General features: G+C 48.6%; 1 protein-coding gene and 1 long non-coding RNA gene across 3 annotated transcripts in view; one reads left to right on the top strand and one right to left on the bottom strand.

Moving 5' to 3' along the window:
- Positions 1-8,405, bottom strand: part of LOC129784201 (uncharacterized) — a 50,226-nt gene extending 41,821 nt beyond the window's left edge. For both annotated transcript variants that reach the window (XR_008746643.1, XR_008746642.1), the window contains exons 1-2: positions 7,007-8,405; positions 5,318-5,527 (exon numbers count right to left, since the gene is read on the bottom strand). This is a non-coding gene — a long non-coding RNA (uncharacterized LOC129784201). The remainder of the gene's footprint in view (positions 1-5,317; positions 5,528-7,006) is intronic.
- A 5,874-nt stretch (positions 8,406-14,279) lies between these two features.
- PTP4A3 (protein tyrosine phosphatase 4A3) overlaps positions 14,280-25,235 on the top strand; it is a 45,906-nt gene continuing 34,950 nt past the window's right edge. The window contains exon 1 of the mRNA XM_055799079.1: positions 14,280-14,411. The gene's annotated coding sequence lies outside the window, so the exon portion shown is untranslated. The remainder of the gene's footprint in view (positions 14,412-25,235) is intronic.

A 25,235-nucleotide genomic window follows, 5' to 3' on the forward strand; every position in this document is an offset into this window, starting at 1 on the left:
CAGCAGTTTTGCTTCCGGGCCTGGGCTAAACAAGGAAGTGCAGAGGCGTGGGAACTGAGGGGAGATACAAACACACCAGAGCATGGTCTGAACTGCTCCAAATTTCTACATGTTGACTCTTTGCCTCTGTCAAAGCAATTGTCCTTCCAGCTTAACTCCTCTGCCTGGGCTGACACCTTCAAGTGGAGATGGTTATCTCAGCCTTCCCTGTGGGTCAGATCCTGCTTTCCCTTAGACAATCCCAGAAGCAGCCGCTCAAATTTTACTGGTGATCTTAATGCCTTTTAAAGATACATCACCTAGTCCACAGTAAAGCACTTGGACACAGAGCCCAAACCTCCAGGGAGCCTTGGTCCTTTTGCTGCCTACCATGAGATGTGATTAAAGGGCTTGACTTCTCGATGTGATCGAGCATCTTCGCACCCTGAGAACAGTGCATTTCGGGTGACTGAAGTTAAAACAATAGTGTGGAGTACCACAAACCATCAGTACTTCAGGCTGATTGCTTGACCCATTCCTCCAGCACCCACATTTCTTCACTGCTACATGCCTTCAGCAACCACTGAAAAAACAAGTTGTCCCCATGTTAGCCCTTATGGCATGTAGAGGTGAATAATGCTTCTCTCACCCCATAGGTATTTCAGGATAAAGTTCAGGCATCACCACAGGCTAACACACCACCTAACGTATGTTTAGACCAAACATTCAGTATCTCAAAGCTACGAAGGATGTAGAAATGGCAAGGAGTTTTTCCCACCCCAATCAGCTTGCAATTTAAGGCACTACTCTTTCCCATAAGTCTCCAGCAGATCGGCATGGAAATCTCTTTGGGATTATGGGGATCTATTCAGTAGTTCAAAGGTTAATTGGAGCAACACCAACAATTGGAGCAACAATTTCCAGCAGCAAGGTCACAGAGCTATTGCGCACATCCCTCTGGAGCATTCATCATTATTTAATTATTGCTGTACTAATAGCTAGTGTGATTTAAAGTATTCAAGGTCTCTTAAGCTCTGTGAAAGAAGCAAGCCTTTTGTGTTTTATAAGGACCTCAAAATAGGAGATGGGTATAGCAGCCTCACAGCTCAGCAGGCCCTGTCTCTCAGCCCCAAGCACTTAAGGCAAATGACTGTACATACTTGGCCACATGACTTCTAGGCAGGAGCTGGCCCAGGCCATGAGCAAAGAAGTTCAGGTGCACCTCAAGGGCCCACAGAGAGTGCCAGGAGAGAACTCAGTGATGAGGGAGGCCACTTCCAGCTCCATCTGAAAACCTGGCTGCATCTGCATACTGCTCAGCACCAAGGGATCTCTATCCTACCAGAGGCTTCTCACTGAGCAGGTTATATTTGAATTTGAGTCTGTCAGTCAGGGTTAATCCTGGTTGCAAAGCCATCTTCCCTTCCTGGATAGTGCTACCTACCACTGCTCTCACCTAGCCAGGTTCTGTTGTCCTCTCCTCTACAGCAAGCACCTTCATGTGCCTGGTCTGTACACTGATGTTAACCCCAGGGCCATGTGCACAGCTTCTCCATGTCCCTAGCTCAGAGGCAGAAGCACAGCCCTGAGCTGTGTCCTTCTTTCCTTGTCAGAAGAAGCAAGAGAGGTAGAGATACACCCAAGAGTCATCCTGTGTTTCTGGTCCCTACCAACTCTCTCCAATCTGTCCTGCCCAAGGCACTTTTCCCTGTCACAGTCTGGCACATCTATTTCAGATCTCAAATGCAGAGCATTGCATCATGTCACAGGGAACAAGAAACAGATTCCCACTGGGGAAGCAGGATCCTAGAGCAGTGTGGCATCAATGACAGCCTCTTGAGGTTCAGAGAAGGAGGACCCGACTGTTAATCCTGCTTCCCAGCTGATGATTTCTAGGGATAATCTAGCCAGGGAATTCTAGGGAAAACTTTTAATAGAAGAACTTCTAGTAATGCAGAGGGAGAATAAAACCCGCAGCATTGCAGCTCACAGGGAGGCAACACTTCTCATTGCACAATAAATGACGTGAACCACTGGACACAGATCCAAGACATCAGGAAACAAGCAGGAGAGTCTCTACACCCTTCTAGCAAAATCACCTTTCTCTTTCATTGATTGGGATTAGAAACTTAGATATGACCTCCTGTATTGGGGTAGATTACATGGTCCCTCCAAGTCTACCTTTCAGCCCCATCTTCCATGACTCTAGGGTTTTCTCATGTTATTTTGTGCTAGGTGCTCTTTGTCTTTGAAATGAGCCATGTTCACACGTTCATCCCCACCCCATTTCCCTCCTTGCCCTTACCCCAGGCCCTGTTCCGCAGCTTCCCCAGACAGCACAAGCCCTCAGCCTGTTCTTGACCTCTCAGCACTGCAGTCCTGAGCTCGTTAGACTTTGCCTGCAACTTTACCCATTAGAACTTTTATTAATTCAAAGACGTCTTGTCTGAGAGAAGCAATCAGGAAGCACAAGGTAAGGCCACATAACTGCTCCCCCAGAAGACAAGCATGTGCTCAATGGTCAGCTAGAGCTACTTTGTATAGTCCTGCCACTGAGGTCTAAGAAATTAATCAACAGGACAGTGCTGTACCTTTACACAGGCAGGAAAAAAAGGCAGTGCTGAAAGTAAGTCATGAAATCACAGCTGTATTACTTAATGTGGTCAGTTTGTCATTGTATTGTGCAATCAACCACCTGAGTCACAGGAGTGGAATTTATCTCACTTACATTTAGACATCTAAAACGTAGAACATTGCATCTGGCCACACAGCTTCAGCTTCTCTTACAGTCTGTGATCCACTTGACCTCTCTCAGATACTACTGTAGATTGACTCACACTCTGGTTATTCCTATTTCTCTGTATCAGCAATAAAGGGAGCCGAAGGTTAACTAGCCCATCTGAAGTCAGACAGCTCCATTTTACATGCCAAAACAAGAGCAAAGGGATCCCATTCTGGGTATTGTCATTTCTCCCTAACTGAAGGGCTTAAAACTTTCAAAGCAGAGGGACAATGACAGCTGAATTTGTGGTAAGGCTTTTCATGCCAACATTCAGAGACTGTTTCTCCCCTGCCAGCTTGCTCAGCTTAATTCATGGGAATGTCTAGAAAAAGGGAACCCCTGGAGCACAGCAAATACGAGCTGGGCTCTGGCATTTGTGTGAGCAACCAGTTCTTAATTATTTGATTAATACTAGCATTGTGCAGCAACCATATGCACTAAGGGCTCTGCAGAGGTTTCTTTGCCACAAAGACCCACCTACAAACCTCCACATAGAAGGTGGGTCTAGTGTTTCTGCAATGTTTCAGGTGCAAGACCACAATGCCAAACTTACTCTTTTCAGGATGTTTGAGGAGTTTATAATAATGAATCTGCCCTGAAATGTCATTTGGGTCGGGAAGGATCAGAGAGCCAGGATGGTTGCTAATGATGGTCAACTAGGAGATGTATTATGAGCATGGTGCAATCCCTCCCATGTTCTGGAAAGGGTGGGAGCATGCTGGCAGCAGGATTGATGGGTAGAACCACAGGAGTGGGGTATTCTGCATGGAAAAGACACAATTACCTTTGGAGGAGGCTACAAAGCCAGGCTGCAAAGAGGCTCTCCAAAGAGACATGAGGATGGAGGCAAAATTACTCATAAGCCCCTAGAGGCTGGATACCAGGGGAAATGGGGTTTCTCCCTTCATTAGGAGATAGGTCAAATATGACTAGAAATCAGGACTTTATCATTTCAGCTTCCCACCCCCAGAAATATTGCTAGCAGAGGGCTCTTGAGGCAGAGCAGAGCCAGGAGGGAAGGAAATGTCTTGGGCTGTGCCCATGGGCTGCACTGAGACCCCATGGGGCTATGGCAGGGCCAGGAGAGCGCTCGGGAAGGAAGTCTTACAGCAAGGTCGGACAGCAGCTGTCTCCAGGAATGAATCCAGGAGCAGCGTCCTCTTGGGATGGGCCAGGAGGATCTTGTGTTGACTGACTGCCCTTCCTGAGTTCAGGAGGAAATTAATCTCCCACCGTGGGCTTCAGTTTATTTTTACATTGCAAGTTACCCAAAGGGAAAAAAAAAAATCATAAAAAAATTCTATTCCCTAAAAGGAATCTCAAATTTCACAGCGACCTAAGGAGATTAGTCAAATCCCTGTGACCGTCAGCAGTTTCACTTAGGTCAAAGCCTGGTATAACTCAATCTCTGTGAGAAGAGAGGAGAGGAGTGGTGCAGACTGCCCAGCTCTGCAGGCACGCCAGCCTCTCCAAGAAGGTCCTTCTGCTATATCTGGAGGAAAATACCCCTTTTGCAGTCCCGCAGCAGAGAGGCAAGCAGTCAGACTGGCCTAGAGTGCAGACAGCAAAAGGGAGCAGGGAGCGTTATCTCTTGCAGATACCACAGTAAGACCTTCCAAGCTGGGAAGCAGGAGGAGGACCAATTTCCCAGGCTAGGAGACATCAAAGGCTGTGTGAAACCTTCCGAAAATGCTCACCCTGAATTTCTCATGCATGGGTGGACACATGGGATAACTCTCCATAGGGTCAAAGAAATGTGGAAAGTGGAGCAGTCAAGTTCCAATTTGCCTCTTGCTCAGGGGGAGAAAATGAAGAGAATTTAGCTCAAACCCTATAAATAAGTATGTCACCCGTAGGTTTGGTTTTGCACAAAAATTGTCCTGAGTTAGGTAACCTAGGGCCTTTTTTTGATGAAATCATTTCCATCCCCTGGCAAACATGTCTGTGTTAATGGGCTCACAGAGGCATCAGCCTTTCAAGCTGTGCATCAAATTTCATCCAGGGAATCAGTAAAGTGGAGGAGCTGTGGTACTGCCGCGGCAATGCACCCATCAAGCAGAGGGGTGTTGAAGAAGGAAATTGAGTACAATCTTTTGGATTATTCTGAGGAGAAACAGGGCTTTCAGCTCATACTCTAGAGTTTTAAAAGGGTCTATCTCCCTCTCAGTGAGAGGAAGGAACCTCTTGATAAAACGCAACTAAAAGTCTCCTGCTCTGTTCTGTTAACACACAGTATGGCTTTACATTGTATCATGAAGCCAAATAGGACAGGAAAGTCCACAGCATCTGCCCTCCACTGCAGAGGCAGGAGACTTGCAGTTGTCTCCCTCTCCCTGATAAAGTTGCTAGTGCAGTTTTTAGAAGAAACTAACATTTTTTTCAATTCTTAGCTTTCCTCACAGGGAAGCTTGCTCTCTCTTTATGGCTTCTCTGCTGTTTGAACTTTCCAGTAGTACCAGCCCTGAGGTTTTCTAAATTATGAGGCAGGAACTGGGAAATCCTTACACTGATTTAGAAACTAAAAGATTAAAAACAAAACAGCAAAAAACACCCAACCTCAGGAACTTTTGAGTTGCTTCTGGTCTTTGAGCTTTTAAGGCTGAGTGGAACAGTCCCATTGCAGTATTTCCGGGTACCATCACACCTGCTTTTCCATCTGCTGTTTCTTTTCTTGTGTTAAAGTGCTCTTCAGAGCAGAAAACATCTTTCTGTCCTGTGAACGTGCAGCATTTAGCACAAGGCAGTCTTCAGGCAGGATGTAGCCTCCTGAGCACAGGGAGAATGAATGCAAATCATTACAATCATCCATTTTACCTACGAAATACATAATCTGAGCAAAAACATTTGAGGGGAAAGCAAGACAGCAGATGGGATAAGGGAAGGCAGACAGCACCATTGCTCATCACAGCTGCCAACATTTTCAGTCTTTGGTATTTGCTCCGGACCCAATGAGAGCTTTCATGTTGGGGGTAAAGGAACAATAAAAATGATTCCCATGTTGCTTATGCACACAGGAAAGGACATACAGATCCAATATTTAATAGCTGACATTGTGAGAGACCCTGAAAACCCTCTCTTGACCACATTCCTCCTTTGATTAGCACTGTACCAACAAACAGGAAGATATTCCCACTCCCAGACACCTCTGAGGCAGGGCACAAAAATGGAAACGTGGTCTCTGCCTCTGCAGGTGGGAAAAAGCAGATCTAGTGGAGTGAAGTGACCCGAGGTTCCACAGCACTATGCTATGGAAAGGTCAGAAATGGAGCCAGAGCTTCCAAGCCGTGTGGCTGATGCAGACACAGGCAAGCTCTGCCCCGATCAGGAGCAGCAACTACTCGCAAGGGCCAGAACAGTGCAACCATTCTTTTACAGCAACACATAGGACCACTAAAGCCAATCAGACCTACTCTGGCCAGCCCTCAGATGTCTCTGCTCTTGGCCCTCTGCAAGGTAAGGTTGCTTTGAGCTGCAGTTTTCAGCCATGCTCCTGGCCCTGCATTTACAACACACACAAAGAATACACAATCCCTGATCTGTTTGATCAATTGATCTCTTAGTCATTTCCAGGAACCCTGCAAAATTGCCTTGCAAACTGCATGACTTTGCCACTTATTTCTGTTGCGGATGATCTCTTCCAGCCCAAAATGTCTCTGATGCTATGATTAAAGCTTACTGTGATATTCCTTTAAGGAGTGGGGGCTTGAAGGAAGAAGTGAGGAAACCTGAACGCTTCTGCCTGCTGCAATGACCTGACTTTGGAGAAGGAAATGCAAGAGCTACCTAAAGAAGCAATGTCTTCAAAATATTTGATCCAGATGGAGGAACGGGATCAAAAACACAGCAGTGCCTACTTCTCAGATATACCTATGTCAAGGCTGAATTTGGTTCTGAACCTACAGAAATAATAATTAAAAAAATACTCCTCCAACTTCAACATGAGGGAATATCCTCCGCTATTCCTCTAACATCAAGACAGGATGTCTAAGATCAAGCAGTAGCTGGGCTTTGCCACTAAGTGTATTCAGGTTAGGCAGAGGTAACGGGACCCTTTGCTCCTGATGATTTCACCAATATGACATTTATTCTCACACATTTCCCCACCATCCATCCCCCAAAAAGCTGGAAACAGTTTCCCTAACTGGAAATGCACATTTCATAGTAACATTTTCCAGACCACTTTGCAAGAGGTAAAGTGGGATGATTTTTTTCAGCACAGCTTTAGTAGAAGCTCATTGCTCTTACCTGGCCCCTCCATGTCTGTATCCTGACAGATTCCTTCAGCAATCTTCAACTTCTCTTGACTTCGCCTTTTTGTGGTGTTTGTTTCTTTGCCCTTCTTAAGTAAACCATTGGCAATTACTATGGTAACACGCCTCACTCTTTCTCTCTCCTCCCTAAAAGTCTATTTCTATTTAACAGGCTTTTAAAAAGACACTATTTATACTTTCTTTTGTTATCCTGCCTCTGCTCCCTTGCAGTCAGACAAGGGCAGGCACAGAGTAGTGCATACACTAGAATGTGTTACTAATAATGGCCATCCATAAACACAAGAGCAAGCCATGGCGATCAAAGCTGTGACCTTCATCAGGGGATGCTCTGCTTCTCAGACAAACAAAAAGGAAATCCGAGACATGGCACACCGCGAGCTCGAGCTCCGGCGGGAAGCACTGCTAGCAGGGGCCATCCCCACCTTCCCACTCTCCAGCAGTGTGCTAAGGGGCTGCGAGTCCCCAGAAACAACCATCATGAAAAACAGCCGTGCTATCACTGCAGGCAGCTTCCACTTTCCTCTTTTTCTCAGACATTCGTCTCCATTGCTGGTAATTGGACAAAGAGGAAAATGTGAGCTGTGGTCCTTTTTGCTCCCTTTTCTGTGAAAAGAAAAGCTCCCTTCCTCTTTATGCTTTTTCATTTTAAACCTCAGGGCTGTTAGCAAGCATCAAGGTTTATTTCCTTAAGGTTCATTATACCGTTTAAACATGCAGATTACAATTTATCTTAACCCTTAGCTGAAGCAGTAGGTGTTGGAATTTTCACAATGGCAGTTTTTCTGCTATTGTTTTTCAGGCATTTCTGCTAATAAAAAACAATGGGTCTGAAACAGTCCAAGTACAGTTTGGTTCCTTTCTCCATTGAGAGGTTTCACTTGTACAGTCAGGCTGATGCCAGAAACCACACGTTTTTTGGTCATCTTTAGGGTGTTCCAGGAAACATATTGTCAACAGATCTCAATTTTTCAGTAGGAAAAGCAAGGAGAAGAAAGACTCCCCAGCCCTCCCCTTCTTTCCTCCACATAAAGACAGTTTTCAGGACTTCTTTACTGATGAAGAATGACCCTAACAGTTGCAAATCTGTTTTCTTCTCGCTTGTCATCTCTACAGTCTAGCCAGCACAAGAAGCTGTGATGCCCTCAAAGTAACACTCCAGAAAGGGTTAAGGTATCTAAAACTACAGCCTCAATAAGCAGCTCACAAAAGTGTCCTGTCCCCAGGGTAGGATCAGTGTACGAGAATTTGCTCAGATCATGTAATGTTTGTAACTTGATTTCCTGCCGGAAAGCTTCAGTGGGCGGAGTTTCTGCTGAACCAGACAGAACTAGAACTATTTCCTTCTCCAGATTGCTTGTGCATGTCCAGTCAAGCTCAATTGAATTAATAGCAACTGGCTCGTTTCCCCCCCACACCCCTTCCCATTCACCTCTTGCAGTGGGGATATGGGAAGCATGTGATAATCTTGCTGCCAGGGCAAGTGCCTCAGGAGGTGGGATGATCCCGCAACCTTGGGCAAGTCCGGTTCTTTCTCTGTACCTCTGGTCCACCTCTTGTCATATTCTGGAGAAAGGATGTCTTAATGACCAGCCTTCTGCCCTATCAATTTCCTACATGACCTTGGGAAAGTCACTTAACCTTTGCCTGCCTCCACTTTCTGTGAAATGGAGAGGAAGCTAGCAGGCGGCTTGCTCACCCTGCTGCCACCACCAGTATTAAACCAGGGCCCATAAGGACTGAAAGCAGGAACCTCTCCAGTTTAAGCTTAAAGACTCATCACTATTGTCTCCTGGAACAGTGCAGACCTGTGGTGGATCAACAGAAGCACTTCTCCGAGGGAAAAACAGCCCTGTTAACTCCCAAACCCCCAAACAAACTGATTCATTCATCCTCTGCCAACCCAGAAACCATGAGTTTACTTCACATCCATAACTGAATGCAACCAAACCTCCTTGGAAAGGCCAGATCCTGCTCCAGGTGCTTGTTTTTTTACCAAAGTTCTAGGTTCCACCAAAGTGGTCTAAGCCAAACCCCAGCAAGATGCCTTCATCTATACTAAGAGCATTCATACAGGGATGAATGCATGCCCAGCCAAGTAAGACCCTACAGATCTCGTAGGAGAACAAATCAGAGCTGGAGCCAGGGATCTACCCCATGTACAGCTTTAGGACTCTGCTGGCTTTGGATGGTGCTAGGTCAAGTTACTTGAGGTTCAGCTTGTAATTCAGACACTTCATTATCAAGGTTAAGATGAAGGTGGGCAAGCTCCCTTCCCTCAGTTGATTTTCACCAGGACCTTTTGAAAATCCTTCCCAGGGTAGACAGCAAAGTCATCCCAACCTAAAGAAATGAAGCACTGTTGTGGTTTTTGTGTTTTTTGTTTTGGTGGTGTTTTTTGTTTTGTTTTTTTGGGGGTTTTTTGGTTTTTCTTTTTCTCATGGGACCAAGAAGGAAACTCCTCTGAAGCACGGAGACATTTCTGAGTTCCATGGCTCTCACCCATTCCCAATTGCTGTCTCCACACCGGCCTGTCAGTCACGGTGCTTTGCTGGATGCCTGAGGCACACCCTCTCCCCCACCACACTGATAGTATCATGTCCTTAGGATGTGTCTACACTCCCAGGTAGAGCTGGTTACACAGAATAGTCCTTTCCTTAGGCCTGGCTAAGTCTGGAGGCCTGGGTGTGTGACAGAAAGTAGGCACTGCTCCTTATCACACAAGGAGGATTATGCAAGTATGTCCTTTAATGAGGAAAACGTAGGCTCTTTGAATAGGTGTGTGGGGTTGGCTGCAGGTAACTTCTGGCAGCAAGCAGGGTTTTTGCAGCATGTATCAGCCCAGGTTTCCAGTGCCAGATGAAGCAGGGCAACCAGCCAACCCTCACCAACCTCCTTAAACCAAATGAACAATTAACCTTCTTTCATAAAAAAGGACAAAACTTGAGGACCATAGCACCACTGAAAGAACTGTCACTGGGACCTAAAAGGCAAAATGTTTATCTATTACTGTTACTTCACCTCCTTTCTGATTGCTGGCTTGCAGTCATGGGAATGCAATGTGTATGGTTTTGTTTTCTTAATTGCAATCATTTTGCAGACCACCTTCAGGCATGCTAGGGACCACCAGTAGTGCAGGGACCGCATGTGAAGAAGCCCTGCCCTTGGAGACCCATCCTGCCTTCCCTGATGTGGTTAAAATGCCATTCCACATTGTGGTGCCTGCAAGGATTTAACCATGTTCTCAGCCCAGATGAAAGCCCTGGACTACACCATGTGCCTGAGAAAGCAGGACTGAGCTTCAGCTGTGTAGGAGGGCAGCTGCAAGAAGTCAGGCTATCTGCAGCACTCAGTAGTGATCCTTTTATAGCCACCCCATCTCTCTTACATGCAAATGCAACCTCTTAGTCTCTGGGCCCAGCTCTTTCTGTTCTGAAGTCTTCACTGGCTATTAAAACCTGGGGAATCTGTGAAGTAGGCAAACAAGGTTTTGATGAGTGTGGGAAAAAGAAAGGCGTTACCACATATGAATGAACTTCAGTTTCGCTCATGTGCTGAATTAGTCAGTGCCTTTAAGTGAATTCCAGGTGCTGGTCCAGCTATTAAATGACTCCTGTTGAAGAGTTAAGTGTTCTATTTTGAGCCTTTCCTGGAGGAAAAGCTAACTTAAAAAATTAAATAAAATCTGATTCAGAACCATTGCATAAGTTTTCCTTCTTTTTCCTTTTTTTTACTTTCTTATCTCTCCCAGAAAGAAAAAGCATCCACCAATCAATGCACAGCAATTTCTGGGACCTCTGCAAGCTGGAGAAACCCATGTCACTCGTAGTACAGATGAATGTGATGTCTGTGTTAGGGCTGGTGACTCACCCAGGGCTGGAAACCTCATCCAGATGTTGAAGTCCCAGAGGAACATGATGTAATAACTGCTTCACCAAAGGAGCAGAAGTACCTGGTGAAGAGAGTCAAGACACGAGCTCCAGTGGCTGAGAAACTCAGTGGAAGACGACTTCAGTTTAAACAGTTGGTGGATGGGAAGGAGGCATCAGTGCTGGCACATTAATACTGACACAGCATATCAAGAATTCATGTTTCACTTCCTACCCTGGAGTGGTTCTTCCTGTAACCTTTACAACCCAGAATTACCACTTTTCTGCTGCTTCTGTCTCTAACAGAGCAGCTGTGAGAAGTGTTATCTGCAGGTGGCAAAAAAAGAGAGCAATTTTTTCTGTCAGTTCAGTGTTAATGGTGCCCTAGCTTGAAGAAAGCTGCATTTGGCTGAAATGGAAATGGTAGAATGGGTAGGAAAAGTCCATGGAAAAAACAGATTACAGAAACCCAGACAAAGCAGGCGTATGGGTTGCATTTCCATCCTTTCTGCAAACATGGAGACTGCATGGGCTTGATCCAGGAAAGTGTCCTAGCTGTAACAAAAGCACTTTGACAAGCACACATTAAAACATGGCCACGCTTTCCACTAACACTAAGGCAAATACAGCTCTCTGGGATTAGTATCTGTGCAGAGGTTACTGTCCTTCCACATTGCTTTTCAGTGTAATGCACTGAAATACATGCTCAAGGATGCTAACGTGCACAGGAGATTGTTGATATTTATGCTGAAAATCCATTCAAATTCAGCAAATTACAGCTAATGTGAAGCCTATTTGATCCTCTTAAGGCAGTGACCCAATTGTGGAAACATTTCTCTCTGCCCGTTTCTCTAAAATACAGAGAAGTGAGGAAGGGCTTGACTGAAGATGGATTCAGGCTTGCTAGGAGACCTGAGGTGTTCCTCAGTTGTGTTGCATATCAATTTTTAATGCCTCCATTTTCTCTCAGGCTTACAACGGAACGAAAGTTCCCCTACCAAAGAGCAGCAGCAAAACTGGTATGAATTTACACCCTTGTCCAAGAAGCTACACTCCTAGGCACAGCAAGCCTTCGGTCTCACCCATGCAAGAGGGATCAAGCTGGTTTTGAAGGCACTTCTGAAGTGATGTGGTGGAGGCTCATGCTGTTGCCCCTTTTTCTTTTGCCAGAGCTGTCAAGCTGAGATTGTGCTCAAGCGCGAGCATTTGCCATGTGACATTTCAAATGGTAAGCAAAGAACAGCTTGCCAACTACCACTCTCAGGTTCTCAACTAAATAAAAACAGATTACTGGCATTTGCTGCATCTGAAAGGCAGGCAGGCCTATCATATTCAGAAAGAGTAAAGGATACAGAAAAACAAACGTATTCCCTCAGAGCCAAATTCAGTTCCCCATCATGCCTGGGAATCCCCATGGAAGGGAAAGGGGTCATGCTGTTTTAACAAGAAAGGATTTGACCAAAAATACCCAACCAACTGGAGCAGCTGTGAAGTTGTTTTTCTTTGTGCTGGATTTTTTGTTTGTTTGTTTCAGTTTTCAACTTTTTGCTTTTAAAGAAAGCATTTGCAGGCGGGTTTCTCAGTCAGTCCTACCATCACCAGCAATAGCAGGAGGCCTTCTGCCCTCCAGAGTTTTTGCTGAGCTTTGCCAGACCAATTCTAGCACCACCGAAAGTTACGCTCTGAGTATTTCATTAAAAACGTTTATGTGAATAACAGATAATTTTCTCACTTAGAAAAGGTAGCAGGGAGTCAAACAGCAAAACCTAAATGTCAATAGCAAGGGAAGTAACAGTTTTCTTTCTGTTTTCAGCAGATGTCTGTTGCAAGGTGTGAATTTGCTGATGTCTAACCAAGGTTAAGCGTACACTATGCCTCTGCTTTGAGACTGGAAGGGGAAGGAGAGAGCTATGCATGCTGATGGATAACCCTTTTATCCAGCTGCCTGTTTCCAGATTTGCAGAAATGAAATGTCTCTAATATCTTTTGAAATTGGTCAACATATCCAAAAGTTTTAGCAAAGGATCCATTTTATGTATTTACACATATACACTGTAGTTGGATAAGATTCATTGCATTAAGAAACCTTGGAAAAATTGACTTGTTTACCAATTTTTTTTTCCCATATGTTGCATTAAGAAATTCTGAACCTTTTCTTTCCTCTTTTTTCTTTGGAAACACTCACTATGCCAAATCAGGCTTTCTCAAGTTCTGCTGGAGGACTTGCTGTAGGTTGTGACAGGCCAGTGCTTAACCAAAGGACTTCTGGCCCTTTCAACAGAGTACCGTCTTAGAAACACTGTCAAATGGTTCTAGTTCAGAGGGCACCATTTGAGTGCCTTTCAGGGATGAGTAATAAACATCCTTGAAATGCAAATACATCTGAGGATCTCCTGATACTCAGCTGCTGTCCCTTTATCTCTACGTATTTGTGTATGACTCCTAAGGAATCACTTCATTCCTCTGTGCCTGTTTGTCATCCCCAAAAACCCTATCCTACTGCTCCTTTAATGTCTGTGAAGCCCTTGGCTGCCTCTGCAGTGACTTCTGCTAAAACAGCCCTCAATAAATCAGAAATAAATGAAAAGAAGCAACTTGCAACTTGTGCTGACATCAGGTGCTCTGTTCCTACTCCTTTGAATTTACGGTAGTTCTTTACTCCATAGATCTATGCAGGGATTTATAGCCACAAAGGTTGACAACCTGGGGTGAGGTCTTCAGTTGAAAAGCTTGAGCAATGGCAGCTCTGAACCGTGCCAGTCCCCAGGGCAGCAACCTCCTGGGTGGCACCATTGTGCCTCGCATATACTGAGCACTGCTAACAGTGAGCTGTTAAATATATCCTTTATAGCACTTCAGCCATGAGCGACCTCTTTGCACCCCACCTGGCCTGCGGGGCCCCTCATGGGCCTCTGCCCCACCAGTACTGCCTGTGGTAAAGGGGTGTACTGCTGCACCAAGCCCAGGCCTGCGCTGCCTGCCCCTGTTCCCAGGCCTCCCTCCCTGCCCTACTCATTGTCCTCCTCATCTTCCTCCTTGTCCTCGTCTTCTCCTTCCTCCTCCTTTTCCTCTTCTTCCTCCTCGTCATCTTCTTTTTCGTCTTCCTCCTCGTCTTCTTCTTTTTCCTCTTCCTCCTCCTTACATTCTTTTTCCTCTTACTCTTCCTGTTCTTCTTCCTCCTCGCCTTCATTTTCCTCTTACTCCTCCTCTTCTTCCTCCTCCTCCTCCTCGTCTTCTTCTTCCTCCTCCCGTGCCACACTCACCTCATCCCCCGCGCCCCACTGCGCCCCCTCACCTGGCCCCACCCAATTCCCTTGAGGACACGCCCCTTCGCCAACCCCGCCCACCGCACAGCCCCTCCCCTGCCGCCCCGCCCCACCCCTTCACCAGCCCAGCCATCTCCCCTCCGACGTCTCTATTGGCTCCCCCGGTGCCACGTGACGCCGGCGGCGAGCGGGGCTGGGCGGGCGGCGCGGCGCGGAGCGGGACGGCACGGCCGGAGCCGGCGAGCGGGTCAGTGCGCGGGACGGGCGCGGCGGCGCGGGGGGAGGCGGCGGCACGTGGGGTCGCCCGCGCAACGATATGGGCGGGAGGCGGCCGCGTGCTGCCCTCCGCCGAGCGGAGCGCGGGGCCGGCGCTGCACCGCGCGGGGGAGGCCGGGCGCGAGGCGATTCCCACCCCCCCTCCCCCCTCCCTCCTCCCCCGGCCCGGGAGGCCGGGAACGGGGCGATCGTGGCGGGGGCGGGTTGGGATCGCGGCGGGGGGAGGCCGCGGCGTGGGGCGATCGCAGCGTGCGGGGGAGGCCCGCGCACGGCGCCGCACGCTGCTGGCCCGGCGGGGGTGGGCGGCGTGCGCGGCGCGGTGCGATACCCCCGGACGCGATGAGGGGCACCGTGCGTGGGGTGCCCGGTGCTACAGCCCCGGTAGCTGCACGGGGGGGTGGTGCGCGGGGTGACCTATGCAGTAAGTCCGGTAGCTGCATGGCGGGGGGCCGTGCGCGGGGTGCCCGGTGCAACAACTCCGGTAGCGGCGTGGGGGTACCCGTGCACGGGGTGTCCAGTGCAGCAACCTCGGTAGTGCTATGGGAGGGCTGTGCGTGGGGTGCCCAGTGCTCCAGCCCCGGTAGTGGCATGGGGGGGGTCGTGCGTGGGGTGCCCGGTGCAACAGCCCCGGTAGCTGCAGGGGTGGGGGCGGTGTGCAGCGTGCCCCGTGCAGTAACCCCGGTAGTGGTAAGGGGGGTCCCGCTCAGCCTTGCACAGCGCACTAATGCTGGTAGCAGCAGTGGGGCTCGAGCAGGGCAGTGCACAGTGCAGCCATCCCTCTAGCAACAGAGGAGAGTTCTGCACCATGCAGTAGCTCCGGTGAGGAGGCCGTGGGCGATGCTGCGGTCACGCACGCACCCCGTCAGGGCAGTGTGAACACCACCGGGGCAGCTCCGAGCGGCGGAGCACCCTGACAGGCACACGGCTCGCTGCACTACACGCTGGGTGTGATGCAGAGGGCAAAGCAGCAGACATGAACACTTTGGGGCTGCAAGGGGCCTCACCACCTGCACGAGGCCGGACGCAGGCCTCTGTGTTGCAGGGGCCCCCAGGGTTAAGCGTGTACTCTGTGCTGTCCAGTCTTGCCATCCCAGTGGACATTTCCCACCTCTGCAAGAAAACAGTGTCAAATGGACAGGGCTGCGGTCACTGCATCAGCAGTTGCAGTGGTGACAGCCTCTCCTGGACCATATTTGAGCATGTTTGTGTCGGGCTAACGAGCCTTTCGCAGGCCTGGCTGTGGCTTGGGGGCTTTGGGAGGCTGGTGGGCCCCATTGCGCAAGCAGGTGGGTTGCATAGCAGGAGGACACCCCATGCAATGCCTTTCTCTGCCGTAGGTAAGGTGGATTTTGCATGCGACTGGAATTACTAATCCAAGCAATTAGCTGGAATCTGCAAGTTTGTGCTGCTGCCAATTTCCAGTTAATTCAGTTATGGCTTCATCTTTCTGCTCAAAGGAGCTGAAACATAAACGGGGCGACTAAGCGTCTGGAGCTGCTGGGTTGGGTTTACATGCATACTTCTTGCTAAAGGAGGATCAGCAAGAAAACAGACTTAATGAAGTTATGTATTTATTGATAGCAGTGGAAAATTATTAGCGTGGATAAATGGGGCTGGTGACTTTTTTGTATATTAAGTATCATCCATCTCCCTACCGTGTTCTGAGCTGGATTTAAATTCCGCTTTTATAATAACGGCTAATTTTTGGTTGTATCAGTGGTAATAGCATATGTTGAAAATGCTACAGGTGGATTTAAAGTTGATGGCTTTGTACACCCGCCAATACTCTGCACTGATAGTTGTATATATCCAGGAACTTATGTAGTGTGTTGTCACTGGGCTTTAGAGTTAACCATCCGGGTGCTAGCTGGTGGGAGCAGTTGCAGCACAGTCCCTGACATGGCTGCTTTTTGGGGATGTCAGATGCTGGTGGCAGCCACCAAATTTGACACATGAGCAAGTGAAGGAAGAGACTTTTAACCTTTGGTAAGTGCTCCAGCCTGAAGCGTGTTCCTTTGGGAAAGCGATACTTGGGCTAACTTCCATGAGGCTGAAAATAGCCATGTTACCGGAGCCCCACGAGCCTTCACCCCATTGGCTCTGCTGACAGAGAAGGCTGTAGAAGCAAAAAGCTTTCGTTATGGCTATTTTAGGTTTATTTTTATGTGTGTGTTGATAGCTCAAAAGTCACTTACCGGCTTCCAGTCAAGGTGGTCCCCGATGAGAAGCATCCACTGGGATTGGCCTCTGAAGTGCATTTCTTTGATTTGACAGTAGAAGTGCCTTTAGAAACGTCAGTAAAATCCCGGCATTTAGGCAAGTTTCCAGCTTAATCATCCCCTGCAAGCAATGGAAATCAGTGGCTTGAAATCCAACAGCACTTGATATTAAAATAGCAAGCTGTAAATGTTGGCTCCTATCAATAACTTTAATTATGGTTTGGGTTTTGTCTTAAATAGGCACACGTTGCCATAGGGAAATAAAAGTTTAGCATCCAGACGTGCTCAGCAGGGTGGTAGCGTCTTTGGACATGGTGTAATGTGCTTTTATAGCATAAATTAAAATAAAACAGGGGTTTAGCAGCATAGCGTGCTGTTGCGTAAGAAAATTGCAAACTTTTGGGCTGAGACTGCGTGGTTTCTGGGCATCGTGTGCCGTGGCACGTTGGTGGGTGGCGTTCCCGGGTAGCTTCAGATGGAGAGAGCGAGTTTTACCGCTCCGGAGCTGAACCCCGCTGGGGTTTTTCAACAAAGTGCAGAGGAGGCTTTGTGCGTGCCACTGATAGCCAAACCGAAAGCAAAAATAACCACCCATGAAAGTTGTGGGGGTTTTTTTTGTCATTGACAGAAAAGGAAAGTGCCGGTCCAGGGGCGGGTGTGAAGTCCCATGTTCGCTACACTCCAAACCCAGAAAATACTGATTGTGGCACGTGGCAGGGCTGTGCATGGCTCCCCCATGCATTTTGCATCTTTTCTTTTTCTCCTCTGATTTTATCTAAAACTAAGGGAGGGAAGCAGCACCCATCAGTCACTTAAATGTTCATTTTTGTCAAGTTACGCCACTTTGTGAACACAAGACGTGACCAGATTCCTGTGGCAAGGAGCCCTTAAAATTTCAACAGCTCTACCTATAAATATAGTCACCGTGAAAGGCAATCCGGCTTTAAAAAAATAACAACCAAAAACCAAAAAAAACCCCACCAAACCCCACGCTCTTTTTTTAGTCCCACTGTATCTGCCTGACTTTAGTGCAATGCAATGCATCTCCAGCCAGGTGGTGAAGGCGAGGCAAAGTGGAGCATTAAGTCTTTTAATTCCTCTTGCTAATTTATGAGAAGAATAGGTGCAAGCAGAGAAAAACAATTCATTTTCATTGTCCCGAGGATTTTAGCGAGTGGGATGGCGAGGCTGGCTCCATGCAGCCCCTACAGCTTTTGCAGAGGGACACTTGCTGATCGCTTGATGGTGGTGGGTCCTTGGGAGCTGCCACACCATGGGGCAGCCCAGGACACAGAAGGAAGGAGCTTGAAGCATCCCTTGGGTGTGAAGCAATGTCCCAGGTATCAATTAAAGCTTTTTTTTTTTTTTAATAGTTAAATAAATAAAGAAAAAAGCCAGCTCCCACCTCACCCCAGAGGTGTCTGGGCTTACCCGGCTGCTCTCTGATGCAACCACGGCTGCCCGGGGAGCTTGGGGGCTGGTTTTGGGCATGCCCAGGGTTGCCCAGGAACAGGCTGGCCCCGGGAGCAGGTACAGCGTGTTCTCCTGGGCACTCCTCCACACCAGTGGGACCCCCCACCAGCCCCACATGACGCAGTGGGGCGATGGCCGCAGTGCACATCCTGGTGGAGAAGGCACCGCCGCCTGCAGGGCTGCGATTTAGGTGGAAGAACCTAAAAGGGGGTGGGGGGTGGGGGGGTGTCGTTTTGCAGCATAGCAATGCTTTTCGGCATGACCTGCGCTTGCATGGCAGAAATCCACCTTTGTGGCTGGAGTGGCACTGGCATGAAGCCCTCGGTCACTTTGCAGTGCAAAAACCTGCTGGGCTTTTTTGGATGAGGTACAAGCTGGAAAATGGGTGAGAGCCGGGCGGGAGATCTCGACGCGGCAAATTGCTGCGTGTGCAGTTCGGCGAAGTGCTGAGCCCGGGCTGCGCGGGAGCTGCAGACAGGCTCCTCACGTGACCGTCTGAATTTCAGATCATTGCTGGACCACTTTGCCAACAGCCTCTCGCAGCTCATCAGCTGCAATATCGTTTCTTTTTTCCCTTCCCCCCCCCTTCCCCTTTTCTTCCCCACCCTGTCTGATTTCCGAGGGATGAATACAGCACGGAGGGTGGCTGCAGCTGCACTGGGTCTGTATCCAAATGGTTTCCTGGAAGGCAAGTTTATTTTGTGTTTTTTTTTAATCTTAAATTACTGCAAGTCTCTTGTGTCTAGGCTGTTTGGATGTCAGGTTTAGTTTCCCATGACATCGAGTGATGTGGTGGGGGGGTGGGAAGGAGGGGCTGAATGCTTCTTTACATGCAGATATCTCTGCAGTGCTATCGTAGCCGATCGATGGTAAGCGAGTTCCCTCTCATCTCTGTGATAGTTCTCGGAGATTTCCTCTTCAACGTCACTGCAGTTAATAAGATGTTTTAACTTGAGAGCTGGGGGGCGATATGGTGCGTTATCGTGTTACAAGAAAGGGGGGGATGATGAGTTCCCGCACAGACTTGTGCTGGGGAAGATCTTATCAACGCAACCTTTCAGTCTGGGGAGAACAGCTGGGTTCGGAGTCAAACCATTGCCTTTCACCCTCAGTGAACCTGACCTGGCTGCATCTAATATTCTTATTTTATTATGACAATGATTAATTTTCCTTCTAATACTGAGATAAGCAACTCGGTCCTCAGTATCTGCTGCAGTGCTGGAGGCAAGGGTGCACCCTTTGGGCGTTTTTAAGCAGGCTGTACCTGCCTGGCTGGACTTTGGGGTTTTGTTTTGTTTTGTTTTGTTTTTTGTTCGCTGAAGCATTGCATGAGACCACTTGATGGCTTTTTGGTGGTGATGTTGCAATGCCTACAGAGCCAGAGCCCTCTCCAGGAGGGTCATTGATCGTGTGTTTTGTGTCCCGTGCGTGTCACTGGTTGATTATAGAGTTAATAAAGTCTTGCTGTTGTACGTGGCTTGATCAGAAATAGTGTCCCTCCCTGCCACGGTTTGTAAGGCTAGCTTGTTGAGAGCAAGCGAGTTGGTCAATAAATGCTTGGAGTGGCACCCTTGGGAGTTTTGCACCGAAATGGAAACGCCTGTGTCCTTCAGCCCCTCCCGCCTTGCCAAGTTGTTTTCTTCCCCCCCTTCCTTTTCCAACCTGCTACTCAAACCCTCTCCTTTCTGCTGTGTTTTTCCACAAGTGTCTTTCAAGCATGACAGCAGGGAAAAGAAAGCTGGTGTGGGGCCACAGGCACGGCAATGCAGAGGGCTGATGCCTATCAGCCCAACCCTTGCCTGTGGCTTTGGGGGCCCCCTTTGCTCTGGGTGACTTGGCGGCTGCCGGCTGGCTGCACTGTGCAGGTGGGTTCACATCTGGGAGCCGTTGGTGGGCTCTACCCACCACCAGACCCATCCCACCTGCCTGCACTTCTTCCAGGGCTGCAACCTCATCTCTAGGGTTTGAGTCGCATAGCCCAGCCAGGGTGACCAAGGTGTCCCTGTGTAGGAGTGGAGCAGAGAAGGGCTCCATAGCTCTCTTGGGGCAGTGGGGTGGGCAGAGCGGCACAGGGGTTTGCAAGAGGAACAGCCACAGCTCTGGTGGTAGCATCTTCCAATCTTCATGCAGTGCCTGTTGCTTCCAGTCCTGCTAACGCTTAGCTGCAGACTTGCCATCGGTGATTTTGCTCAGTAACTTTTTTCTTTTCTTGTTTTTTAAGAACAAAACGCTTGTTAAAAAACAATGTGCCACCAGCACATTGGGATGTTGGCTTGGTTTTTTGGAGGCTGAGCCTCCCAGCTCTGCTTTTGCTCCAGGGAGGAAGCAACATGGTTGGGTCCAACTTTCAGCCCTCATTGCAACAGGGTCTTAAAAAAATAACCCTACCGCATCCCAGCTAAGCAAGCTCACACCCTCGTTGCTGGATGCTGGAGTTAATTTTTCTTGCTTTTGCTGTGCACAACAGCCCTCTCTATGCTGCTCCTGCAACCTGGGGTAAGGGGAGATTTGGGTGCAACTCCAGGCACTGCTGGCTCAGCACATGTTCCTGAGATGGGCGGCCACCCAGGGCCCCCTTCATGCAAACAGGGTCAGCAGCTGGGAAATTGCAGAGCAAAGTGCCTCCCTGGTAATTCCCAGCTGCCGTTAAAGCAGCTTTAAAATAAATTCTCTCAAAGAGCAATTCCAAGTATTTGAGGGTTTGAACTTTTCCAGAGAAGGGTTTGGGAGCTGCCGGCTACTGCGCTGCACCTTGGCACGCTGGGGAAAGGCGATGGGGGAATTGCCATGATTATCCCAACTTCTTGGGATACTTAAATGTATATATTGTGTTTATTTACTAGCTGCATGTGCAATACAACGGTCAGAAATGGAGTGCTGCTGGAAGCAAAGCTTGCATTAAACTGGGAAGATGGGTTGCTGAGCAGTGTCCTGGGCTGCAGGCAATGCCCAGGCTCAGTGACCCTCACCGTGGTGTCATACCTGGCCACCAGTGTTTACCCAGGGGCGCAGCCCAGCCAGGCGCCCCTCGCCACACATTCCTTAGCCGGCTGTGCTTGGTAACATGGGCACAACAGAAAACAAACTTTGCAGTGAGCCTTGCTCTCCCAGAGCCCCTGAAGCTTGCTTAAAAAAAAAAAAAAAAAAAAATTGCTTTGGAGCAATGTGGTCTTTTTTTTTTTTTTTTTTTTTTTTCTCATGCTCATGAAAATTCTCATACCAAACCAGTAACCTCCGCTGCCCCGGTTCATTATTTTTTAAGGTGGCGTTAAGGGGCATTTAAGGGAAGTGTAGTCCCAGCCTCTGTGTCCCCTCCTTTCCTATACCGTCAGTGGCAAATTATAGCTTTGTGCTTGGTTGTGTGGCAGGCAGAAAAACAGGAGGTTTGGTCAACAAACAGGAAAATTAGTTTCATCCCAACCTGCCCACCCCAAAAGGTTCTGGATGTGTCCACGTGCTGGTGCTCCCCAGGGTGATGGGGTGATGCATCCTGGGGGGTGCAACCAGCTGGTCATGGGGATGTCCCCCTGAGGCAGGGTACCCCGAGCTGAGGACAGCCAGGCTTTTCCTTGGGACGGTGCTGGGCTCCTGCCAAAATCCCCTCTCCAGGAGGCTGGTGATTAAGCCCATGATCCAGATCACCTCCTGCCCTTCTCAGTGCCCCAAACAATAGGGATGCTGATAGCAGGGCCACGTTGAGACAGGGAGCTTCCACCTCTGCCTGAACGTTCAAAAGGACTTGGGGATGAACTGAGCCAGTTTGGGATAAAACCACCCTAGAAACCCCATTGTAGCAGGGGTTTCCTCCTCACGCACCCTTCATTGCCATGGCTCAGCCACTCGCAGCTCAAAACAATTCTGTTTGTGGGCTGCCCATTGCTCTGGTGGCTGCTTAATTTACTTTCTATCATGTATGTAATTGTTCTAATATTTTTGTTCTGCGTGGATGTGGTGGAGCTGTCTCCTGAGGTTGGAGAAAACACATCTTGCCTCTTAAGGACAGGTAGGGAAGCATGCACATTGCACAGGGAGGTTTGCTGTGGATGGGATAGCAGTGGGTGCAGTCCCAGCCCGAAGTCACATCCCCTGGACCACACACTTAGTTCTCTTTCTTTTTCTTTTTCCCTCCAAAACTAATCCCTCCAGCCCCTTAGGCTTTTTTTGTTGTTGTTGTTTCTCCTCTCTGAATTCCTTCTAATTTGCAGGCTCTCTGCCAGCATACAACGCACTATAAAAAGGGGACTTGTTCTTCAGTCTTCCCTCCAGTACACAGCATTTGCACAAATAGCAACACGCTTGACAAGTAGGTCTGATTCCCCCTGCTATTACTGAAATGCTTCTAAGGTGCTTGGGGAGTAGAGCCGCTGTCTTAAGACAAGCCAAGTTGAATTTCACAGAGAGCCCTGAGCGCAAATCCCAGCCAGTGTTTAAGCTCCTGTCAGCTGGAAAAACGGAGCTGTGCCTTTTTTTCTCCCCGCGCAGCTTCCCGCTCTCTGAGAGCAAGCGGATGCGATTTGCATCCCTCTGTACGCCACCAGCTCAGGTACAGCTGCCAGGCGGGATGCAGGCTGTGGCAGAAGACCCATGTCCCGCTGAAGCCTGCCCCAGGGCCACCACCAATTTTTGCCTGGTCTGGAGGCTGGTGTCCCCCCTCCCCATCATGGTTACAGGCAGCCATGACACAATCCCCCTGTCGGCTTCCTTCTTAAAACTAATGAGCCATTTGACCCCAGCAGGTCCTCCGGGAAAGCCACTGCCGGAGCCTCGCTGCTCACATGGATACAAACTGCTCTCATTTCCAGCTTTATTTTATTTGTGGATGACTTGTACCCATTTGGCCTTGTTCTTCTTGTACCCAAACTGGCTTTTAGCTCAGATGGCTCTTTTCCCTGCTCTGGTATTTATCCTCCAGCGGGCTGTGCCAAGTGCTGTGGGTCTGCCAACCTAAATAACCCCAGTGCTGCTAGTTGAGAATGGATGGAGGAGGGGGTGTAAGGGCATCTAGGCTTCCCCACCCCTGCGGTGCAGACAGCCCCAGTGACTCACATCTGCAGCTTATCCTCCCATTGACTGGGGAAAATCCACCATGCTGCTTCTTGACACGCTCACCAGTTATGGCCCCAACTTACAGAAGGACACCCTAACCATCCTCTCACTGTCAAAAGCTCTTGGATTCAAAGCTATCATTTAATATCGTTAGTGCACTCCTCTTTTGCAATGCAAAAGCCATTTTGGTGGAGGATGGGGATTTTTTTCCTAATGCAGCCTTCAATAACATCTTGCCCCCTCCTTTGGGTTGGCAACCTCGGGTAGCAGCATGACAGCTCGTGCTCCTAACCATGCTAATCTTGTGCAAATCCCAGCACTGGGCTTCTGAAGAAGAGGTTTCCTGTGTACGACTGTGCCTGGCGTTTTGCTCAAAGGCTGAAGTGGATTTACACCACTTAAGTTCATCAGAGCGAAATATGCCTGCTGAGCCTTACCACCGGTCCCCTTTCAGGTGTGTTGGACCATCCAGGATGCAATATGTTTTGATTAAAACCCTACCAAAGGGGCTTGAAGCTTTGTGCACAAGACCTTGCAAAGCTCTGTGCTCAGCATGATGGCTGGGAGCCTGCTCGGATAAAGGAAGAGCTGTGAGATGTTTGTTCTGAGCCCAGGGGGTCTCGTGTCCCCCACCTGAACTTTTCACTGCCACATCTTTGCCATGGGTTTTCTTTGCACATTGATGCCTTTTTGCACTTTCTTTGGAGGCTCTGCTTATTCCTGGTGATGCCAAGATGCTGTTTTGCCTATTCTGATTTGGACCCCTGCCTTCTCCTTGGCAGGTGGAACTCAGCTGGTACTTTTGATGGAAAGAAAGATGTTCCATCATTCAGCACCTCCTTACTACTTCCAAGTTTTCCTTTAGTTAAGAACCTATTTTTGTTAATTTTTTTCATCCTGCCTAATCTAAACTGCATCAGCTTGTATCCATTTGAGGCAGGATTTTATATTCCCCTGCAGTGCCCTTCCATCATGCCGCAACCCTCATTAAATCATACATAAATTGGCATCATCAAGGAGGAGCTGGGCTTTGCAGTTATTAGCAGAATTATCCTCATCTCTCATGATTTCCAGTGAAGCTGGTGTAACACAATTCCCCCTAACGCTTGTCTCCACCACTGGGGAGAGCGATGTTAATGCAACACTGAGGATCAGCGGCAGATACCGGGAAGAAACCAGCAGACCCCATCACATCTTTCCACATTAAGTGATTCTTGACCCTGAACTCCTCTTCTCCAGGCCGTGGTTCTTTAGTACATCATGTCAGCCATTAACTTTCCACCCCAAGTCTTTTAGAGCAGCCCGTGGGCTCCTTTGCAGCTGCAGCTTCAGCACCGGAGTGCATCTCATCGTGCACTCATCGGTGGTATTGCTGGTTTTGCTTTTTGCTTTGTGTTTTCTCACCATCTAAATCGGCATCTATGGCGTCTAGCACTCATGATGGGTGCAGCTGATTTCTCCATGCAGTAGTTGATCATCCTCATTCCTCTCTTCCCGTTTATTTGATTTCTTGCTGTATTAAAGCCAGGAGTGGTCAGTGTGTGTTTTGCAACCTTCTCCTGTTACTCATTTCTTAGAAACGAAGGGGAAGGAACCACAAGCAATAAAGAGCCCGAGGTTTGAGGACTGGCTGTTTATTTGTGGAAGTTAGAAAGGCACTGACTGTTGAGGACAAGAGGAAATCCTCAGTGCAAATGTACCTCAATTAAATTCAGGCTTCTGTTAAGTCAAAACCGGGGGAGTGTAGCCATAGCAGCGGGAAAGGGGGGGATTTCCTCCTGCTGCAGTTTTAAATAGAGGTGTTACCACTGCCATTACTGCAAATAACACCTTAGCTTTTGCACCTCATTTTTGCATCCCCCAGGCTGGCTTTCATGTACTGTGCCTGGCTGGCACTGAGGGAGCAGTGGTGCCCATCTTGGTGGCATTATGGCACCCTTTACAGTGTGATTGCATGTGGCTGGTGGCAAGGAGATGGCTGTGAACCAGCCCCAGCAGTGCAAATGCTGGCAAGGAGGCTGAGACTGGCCATTAACTGCTGGGGAGAGGGGATGAGG

The sequence above is a fragment of the Falco peregrinus genome, chromosome 3 (assembly GCF_023634155.1).
Source record: "Falco peregrinus isolate bFalPer1 chromosome 3, bFalPer1.pri, whole genome shotgun sequence".
NCBI classification, from domain to species: domain Eukaryota; kingdom Metazoa; phylum Chordata; class Aves; order Falconiformes; family Falconidae; genus Falco; species Falco peregrinus.